This window comes from Orycteropus afer, unplaced genomic scaffold (assembly GCF_000298275.1).
Source record: "Orycteropus afer afer isolate SDZICR_OR568_19922 unplaced genomic scaffold, OryAfe1.0 scaffold00070, whole genome shotgun sequence".
Taxonomy (NCBI): Eukaryota; Metazoa; Chordata; class Mammalia; order Tubulidentata; family Orycteropodidae; genus Orycteropus; species Orycteropus afer.
The window spans coordinates 10,768,614-10,777,669 of NW_006921657.1; the positions used below are offsets into that span (position 1 = coordinate 10,768,614).

Sequence of the window (9,056 nt, forward strand, 5' to 3'; positions counted from 1 at the left end):
TTCACGCAAATTCTTCTGCTAGTTGGGGTTTAGTACACTTCTATATCCTTCCCTTCAAGGCTCAGGGGTCCAGGATTATCTTCTGTGTCTGTGTTAATTGTTTTCCCTTTTCTTTGCTGAAGAGGGTCTGTGCAGTCTTTCTGCCTAGTCCACTATGTTGCTGGAACCCACCTAACATTTATAGTTTTTAGTGTGTTCATCTGCACCTTTTATTATTAGAACCAAACTACCATCTAGAGAAAATGGGTCAGGAGTTATATTAGAGAGCAATAAAACAGTCTTTCTTCCAATCTTCACTCATGTGGTTAGGATGCTGACTCTGGGATGGAGTTTAGTGTTAATTAGGGGATGCCCTTCAGAGTAAAACCTGTGGAAGGGAGGGGGCCAAGGTCCGACTGTATAAGGGAAAATTGGAGATGAAATGCTGGCCCAACAACTTGGCCCTGGTGGGGAAATCTAGATCTAAACTGGTCTGTTAGAATCATTCTGCATTGGGCCAAAGTAGCCAGGCTTTAAAACAGTGGCATCATTAGGGATGTTTATGGGGTGTAGACCACACCAGGTGACACTATCAGAAGGGTTGACACCAAAGTGACCAACTGTAAAATTTTCATGCAGTGTTTCAGCAGAAATTTATTATTGTTTGTAAAAATATCCCTGTAGTTATAATAAAAAGTATTTTTTCTGTAAGCCCAGTATACCTACAAGGCCAAAATTCTATGCTCATTTACTCTTTGAACCATCTAATGTGCTCCATTCAGCACTGCCATTTTACCTAATTGCAATTATGCTTCGAGTCACATGGTTTCATCTGCACGCACTACAAGCACATGCTGTTGTTTTCACTGCTCCTGGTGTCAACAATAACAACATCAACAAAGCTACAATATTGTGGTAAGTAGTATCTGTGAACCTCCATCAATAACTTTTTTTGAGAATGAAGTAGTAATTAAAGGAAAAGAATGTGAAAAATTGAAAAAAAAAGGCTTCCACTCAGTTACTAATAATGTTGTGACTCATATTGTAATTTACTGTAGAAAAATTTTACAAAACAGTTTTGTTGTTAGTATTCCTATGCAACACTAAAGAATAATGTAGAAATCTGTGAAAAACTACATAACATGGATGAACTTGGAGGACATGCTGAGTGAAATAAGTCAATCACAGAAGGACAAATATTGAATTAGTTCACTATTGTAAAAAGTCAAGGAAAGGTTTATATACAGAAGAAACTTTCTTTGTTGGTTACCAAGGATGGATGGGGAGGGGAGGGAACAATGCTAGATAGGAGAGACAAGTATTGGGAAGGGCAGTGTACCAAAAGAGAGTGATCAACACAGTGGCACTGAGGAACCAGAAGACACAGAGGGGTACACAAGAGGTACAGACAACAAAGATAAATCCTTGTACATACGTAATACTGCATTGTCAGTGATAATAAACATTAATCTACAGGTAGATGAGGAGACAGGCTGAATGATCAGGTATGTCTAGGCAAAAGGGAATATACCCATGACCATATATAAGGTTGGCAGACAATATTTCTGTATACGTATTTGTATGTGCTGTAAGAATGTCCAAATATATTAAAGAGCTAACAAGGGGCAAAGTTATGATAACTTCTTGGCCATAGCCAACCACCCCGAGGGAGCAAGTAGGTGGACCTCTGGGCTCAGGATCATGGTCATAGGGGACATCAATCTCAACCGGTGTATTATACTACACAAAAACATTGTTCTACATAGTACTTTGGGGAGTAGTGATAGGGCTTTTAAAAGCTTGCAAGTCAAAATGTAGATGCTACAATAAGTCGCTCCTCATTCAGCACAAAGAAGAATGCAGAAAACCAAAGAGGAATGTAAACAATTAGTCCAAGGGACTAGTAGACCATGTGATCCTCAACCTATCTGACCATGACATCAGAAGAACTAGATGGTGCCCAGCTATCGCTGTCAACCACTTGGAAAGGGATTAGTGCAGGAGATCCTGGATAGAGTGGGAGAAAAATGTGGAACAAAACTCAAAATCATAAAAACAAAAAAAAAAAGACCAGATTTACTGGTCTGATAGAGCCTAGAGAGACCCCCGAGACTATGAACCCTCGATACCTTTCAGGTCTGGAACTAAACTCACTCCTGTGTCTTCTAGCCAAATCATAGACAGGCATATAGGGTGAACATTTATATCAGGTAGATACACTCCTTAAAGTGATCAATCGTGGAAGAACAGAAGGGTTGTGTTTGCACAGGGAGATAGCTTGGGTGGCAAGAACACATAGGAAAGAAGGACACAGGGAAGAGGTAAGTACAGGGAGGAAGGCAGAAGAGATCTGTTTCATTGTAGAGAATTGCAGTCAATGGCATAAAACAAAATATGCGTGAACTGCTCTATAGAAAATGAATTTGCTCTGTAAGCTTTCACCAAAATCACAATAAAAATTACAAAACAAAATAATTTTGCTGTTAGTATTCATATAATCTCAGAAATACTACATTTACACAATCTCAAACCAAACCAAACCCACTGCCATTGAGTCAGATCCTACTCATAGCGACCCCTCCTTGGGTTTTGGAGGTGGTATCGCTACAGAAATAGATTGACCCATATTCCTTACAAAATCTACAACCATATTTATCATATATTATCCTGTGATTAAAATAAATAACAAACACTGTTAAGGGTTCTGTATGGACTGATACTGGAGGAGGTCTGTGGGGAAGTGATACCACGAGTTACCGCATTGGGTGATGCCAATCCTAGTGACACCAAACAAACAAACAAAGAAAAAAAAAAAGAAACCAACCAAACTGCCATAAAGTCAATTCAGACTCATAGCAACCCCCATTGGGTTTCCAATGGCTTTAAAACTTTATAGAAATACACTGCCTAATCTTTCTTACACAGAGCAGCTGGTGAGTTCAAACTACCAACCTTCTGGTTAGCAGCCAAATGCTTTAACCACTACACCACCACAGCTCCTTGTGACACCACAGCTTTACACTCCTGGCCTGGATCAGGCATTAGATATTGAGTTTTGGGGGAAGACAGTGACTTGTGGCCTGGATGCTCTCCGCAGCTAAAGAACCATGGAAGGTCTAAACAGGTGAAGGCTGTCTACTGGTAAGTCTTCTACCAGCCTGTCTTGAAGGGTGCTAATTATAGTAGCATTATAATTAATTAATTATAGTAGAAATCCGTTTTATCCTTGTATTACTAATGATATTTTGTTCCATATATTTGTTGTTGTTGCTGTTATACGACTCATAGTGACCCCTCCTTGGGTTTCCGAGGTGGTATCACTACAGAAGTAGACTGCCCAACCTTCCTTCCAAGGAGTGGCTGGTGGGTTTGACCGCCAGCCTTCTGGTTAGCAGTCAAGTGCCTTAGGCACTATGCTACCATTATTAAGTTCTGAAATGTTCTTGTCTGTTATGAATTCCTGATGAATTGTACCTTTTATCTTTATACAGTGGCCCTCTGTATCTTCTTTAGTAGTGTCTGCTCTGAATTCTATTTTGTGTGGAATTAATATTGAATTCTTGACTTTCTTTTTATTTTCCTGCTCTTTGACAACGTTGTTATTTACTTGTGCTTAAGTTAATCAGTTATATAAGCAATGCACAGATTTATTTTAGTTGTAAAATACTCATACAAATATGTAAATGAAAAGTTAATGTCCTTTTTCACTCCACCTCAATTCCGTTCTTATTACTAAAGATAACTGGTCTTAAGAGTTTGGTGTATATTTTCCAGATTCCTTTCTAGGCAGTCATATTTCTTCTCTATTATTATTACTATTATTCCCTTTCTGAAACTCCTGTTAAGATGGATGTTAGCCTGTCTGCATGACTTTCTTGGTTTTTGATATATTTTTTGCATGCTTTTTATCTTCTTGACATTTTCCATTCCAGGAGAATCCCTGGTTCCCTATTGTATTGTTAACTGTCCACTTGCTCTTGAAGTCTTCAACTATGTAGTTTATTTCTGCGATATAATTTTTAATTTCTGATAATACCAATTTTTTAATATTTTTTATTGTGGCATGTTCTTTTTGTAGCTACAATGAACATTTAAATTTCTTTGAGGGTATTAATTGCACTAATTATCTTTCCTTAATGGTTTAGTTATTCTGTTTGTGAGTTTAGGGACTCTCTTTAATCCTGTTGTTTCTCAAATGTTTGGTGATTAACTACTTGCATAAGAATTATTTTGGGTGCTAGATAAAATTGAAGATTTCTGTTCCCTATAAGTTCCATCTACTCTGAAGATGGGGTCAGGAATTTTCTCAAGAAACAAGGTTCCTAGGTGATTCTAATGGACACTGATTTAGAGAACCTTTCTGGATTTTATACCATTAGCAGCTGCAGTGTATTTTCCACTTAGGCTAAATATTCATGCAATATCTTTGCAGTCAATGTAAAGTTCTTATTACAGGAGTCCTGGCTCAAGTAGCTATATATGGAGCAGGAACTTCTTGTCCCTTGTGGAGGACATTGCCTAGCTTCTCTGGCCCCAGAACACACTCTGGGTTCTAATGTTACAGCCAACTTTCACAGGGGCTTTTAACCTGGGATCTGTGGGCTCCCGAAAGGTCCATTTATAAAAACCAGGGGTTCTGTGGGCTTTGGTGGGAATCATTTGATCTTTATTTTTACAAAATTCTATCTAAAATTTAGCCTTTTGTTCAATTATCAATATAGACAACACACCACAGTCCAAAACCAAAAACCAAACCCACTGCCATCAAATTGATTCTGACTCATAGAGACCCCCATTGGGTTTCTGAGGCAGTAAATCTTTACAGAAGTAGATTGCCCCATCTTCCTTCCATGGAGTGGCTGGTGAGTTTGAACCTCCAACCTTCTGGTTAGCAGTCAAATGCCTTACGCACTGTGCCACCAGCACTCCTTACACACCAATGTAGTACTTGTTGTTGTTGTTATGTGCCATTGAGTCAGACCAGACTCATAGTGACCCCCCCCCTTGGGTTTCCGAGGCAGTATCACTATGGAAGTAGATTGCCCCATCTTCCTTCCGAGGAGTGGCTGGTGGGTTTGAACCGCCAGCATTCTGGTTAGCAGTCAAGTGCCATAGTAGTACTGGAAATACCTAAAACTGTCACCCATACAAAGTACAGCTATTTTTTTGTATCATTGCATAAGTGTGAGAAATATCATTTATGCTTATCCCTACTTCTAAATTATGGTAGTTATTACACACAGCTAGATCTTCTTCTATTTGCTAATATTAAAATTTTAAAAATATTTTTATAGCCTATAATTGTTTTTCTTTTTAATATATCTTATTTTATGAATTAAAATCACTGTTTTGATTTTATTTGTAAAATAAAATAAATAAAAGTATTTGTAAGTTTCACCAGACTTCTAGAGGGTCCATGGCACAATCAAATACTTCAGCTGTAGTTAACTGTTGAGTCAGTTTTCCTGAGAGTGGGATACTGACTTAACTGTTATACCCTTTAACAAAATACCAGACCATTGTTCAGCCCCTAAAGCCTCTGATTTTAGGATCATTCTAGAGTCCAAAAAATGGGGTGTCTTAATTTTCTGCAAAATTCTTTTTTTTTTTTTTGTGGAGTAGTCATTCATATGTATGTGTGGATGTGTGTGTATATGAGGTTATATATATATATATTGAGGTATTTTCTTTCCTAAGTAGAATTGCACTTTTACTCATTTACCAATAGACCAAACTATTGAGTTTTGTTCTTAACCTGCTCTTTCTTTTCTTCCTCTCTCCCCCACCTTTTCTTCCTTCCCCTCTGCCTCCTGTAGTTCTTCTTTCTGTTTTCCCTCTTAATTTAAATGGTATAGTGCTCTCTAGTGAGTTTTCCCAGTAACAAGCATGTGTGTATCCTTCCACAGGTGATCCCTGTTTATACAAATGGGAGTCTAATTAAGGGATAAATACTTAGTATAATGACATGCAAGGAGCTCTGGTGGTGCAGTGGTTAAAACATTTGTCTGCTAACTGAAAGGTTGGCAGTCCAGGGGAAAAAGATGAGGCTCTCGGCTTCCATAAAGATTTACAACCTGGGAAACCCTATAGTCAGTTCTACTCCATCCTATAGGGTTGCTAAGAGTTGGAATTGAGTTGATAGCAGTGGATATTTTTCATCCTGAAGGCCAAACTAAGAAATCTGTACTTTATTAAGTGGGGAATATTTGATCAGGGAAGAAATCAAATCAAATAAAATAGATAATGTGCAAAGATTAATTAGTGGTAACATAAAGATTATTTTACAGGGTTAGATGGATGGAGGCAAGATGAATTATGAGACTTTTGTAGTATTTAAGATAAGAGGGAATAAGGATCAAACCTAGAGCAGTTGAAATGGGAAATCCAGAAAAACAAACCCATTGACATGGTGTTGATTCTGACTCATAGTGACCTATGGGAAAGAACAGAACTGCTGCATAGTGTTTCCAAGGCTGCAAATCCCGCCTTATCTTTCCCCTGTGGAGTGGCTGGTGGGTTCTAGCAGCTAAATGCTTTAGTAGTGATGCCACCAGAGCTCCTTTAAAATTGGAAAGGAAAAGATAAATGTTAAGGAGAAGGAAGAACTGACAGATGACAGTGATTATAAAAGACGATGGTTCAAAACAAAAAAAAAAAGAGGCAGTGGTTCAAAACAAAAGAAACAAAACCCACTGCCGTGGAGTCAGATCTAACTCAAAGGGACCCCTTCTTGGGTTTTCCAGGCGGTATCACTATGGAAGTAGATTGCCTAACCTTCTTTATGAGGAGTGGCTGGTGGGTTTGAACCCCTGTCCTTCTGGTTATCAGTCAAGTGCCTTAGGCAGTATGCTACCAGAGCTTCAGTATTAAATGGAGCTTGCTTAGAGGGTGAACTGAGTTGAGAGAAGGAAGCTATGACATGAAAACATATGCAGTGACCATGAAATAGTTATAAGCTTCTGCATATACAAATACACATTTTAGAGTTGGTTTTATGGAGGGAACCATTGGACACAAATCTAGGGCTAGCTTCATGACCTGCAGCCTGTGTAGTCATGTAAGTAGTTCCCACACTTGGTTTAATGATCATTTTTATTTTTTCCTGCCTCAGGTTTATTTATACAAATAGCACAGGAGGACACCAGCCCCAAGCAGATAGCAGTCCAGGGGGTCACACCAGTGTATCTGTCCTCAGATGGAGAACTTTACTCCGGAGCCTTGGTGGGGGCCTGGGCACCTTTGGCAGCCTGACCCAGAACTGGAACTTGAGTCGAGGCCTTGGCTGGAGCTTCAGCCTTACTTTGAGCCTTGGCTTTGGACTTTGGCCGGGAAAACCTGAGACCCTTGGCAATAGGGGCCCGAGCTCGCTTCCCAAGCTTGGGATGGGTAATGTAGGCAAGTCAACTGAGCTTGCGTTGACACCCCTTGGGATCTTGGGCTTGACCTCCTTGGGCTTTACAAGAGCCTTGATAGCCTCAGCACGTACATCCATGGCCTTGGCATTGTTGGCCTGCATCTTCTTCAGGCCCTTCTTATTGTGCTTCTTGGCAAAGCGCATGTTCCTCAGGAACTTTGGATCTACCCCCTTAAGAGATTCATATTGCTGAGATCGTGGTTTCTTCATGCCATTTCTGTGCCATTTTCAGGACTGGTTGTGCGTGGTGTGGTTCTTGGACTTGGCCATGTCTGCACAGTCTCCTGCAGCTCGCAGAGTGTCAGAGAATGGAAAAGAGTTTAATGATCATTTTTGCAGTGTTAAAATTCTGGATAATTTTTAAACAAGGCTTTCTTCATTTTCATTTTGCAGTGAGTTCCTTAAATTATGAAGCAGGTCCTACATAAATCCTTTAGTTGCTTTCAGATTAACTTGCCCTTTGATTAGTTCCCATCAGCTGTTAACAGCTTACTTTTAAAGTGTGAAATGCAAAATAGAACTGTAATTAAAGCAAAGCTTTCTGATTTAGGTTGATTACTGACAACTAAGCAGTTTGGACTAAGCACAACTTACATGTTCACAAAATCTCAGTTTCGTTAGCCACAAATGACCACTTGAAGTTAAATGAGTAATTTAGCAGGCACAATCCAAAAGAGCAAAGACCAAAAGCCCCAGAGCAAAGGGAAAGAAATGAAAACAGTGAGTAGACATGAGGTGCCTGCCAACACTCTCTCTGACTCCTCTCCAAGCCTACTATAAGCCAATCAACTGGCATATGTCATGTCCTACAGATGGAAAAAACAGTCTTGTGCAATTATATATAGTGCAGATGCATTGATCCATTATCCAGCTGCTGGAGGTTGTATTTGATAAGTAGCCTGTCAGTATCCATGAGTTTGTCTGTTTGTTTTTTAACATAAAATTTATCATTTTTTTTCATTTTATTTATTTTTGGTGTTTTAACATTATTTTGTTTGTTGAGAATATACAGAGGAAAACATACCCCAATTCAACTGTTTCTGCACATACCATTTGTGACATCAATTATATTCTTTAAATTGTGCAACCATTCTCACGCTCCTTTTCTGAATTGTTCCTCCGCCATTAACATAAATTCACTCCCCCCTAAGGTTCCTATCTAATCTTTGCAGTTGCTGTCCCAGATAGATGGTTCTCAAAAGAGCGTAATCCTCAAAGCATTTTTAACTAGCTAATTTTTTTTTTTTTTTAATTGTGATTTGGGTGAAGATTTACAGAGCAAATTCACTTTCCATATAGCAGTTCACATACACTTCAACTCATAACATTGACCACAGTTTACCACGATGCAACATCTCCTCTCCCACATCCTTTCATTATATGCATTTCTTCATATGTTTGTTGGCCGCTTGAATACTGTCCTCGGTGAAGTGTCCATTCATGTCTTCTTCTCATTTTTACATTGGATTATTTGTCTTTTTGCTGTTGAGGTGTTGGAGTTTTCTATAAGTTCTAGAGATAAGTCCCTTGTCAGATATGTTATTACCAAATATTTTTTCCCAATCTGTACATTCTCTTTTGACTCTTTTGGAGAAGTCTTTGGAAGCACATAAAAATTTAATTTTTAGAAGGTCCCAATCATCTGGTTTCTCATCTGCTGTTT

At 38.9% G+C, this 9,056-nt stretch overlaps 1 protein-coding gene and 1 pseudogene across 1 annotated transcript in view; one reads left to right on the top strand and one right to left on the bottom strand.

Annotated features, from left to right (window-relative positions):
- Positions 1–9,056, top strand: part of CTNNA3 (catenin alpha 3) — a gene marked incomplete at its 3' end in the record, with an annotated part of 1,944,816 nt that overhangs the window by 519,855 nt on the left and 1,415,905 nt on the right. The window lies entirely within an intron of this gene.
- Positions 7,185–7,663, bottom strand: LOC103196878 (annotated as a pseudogene).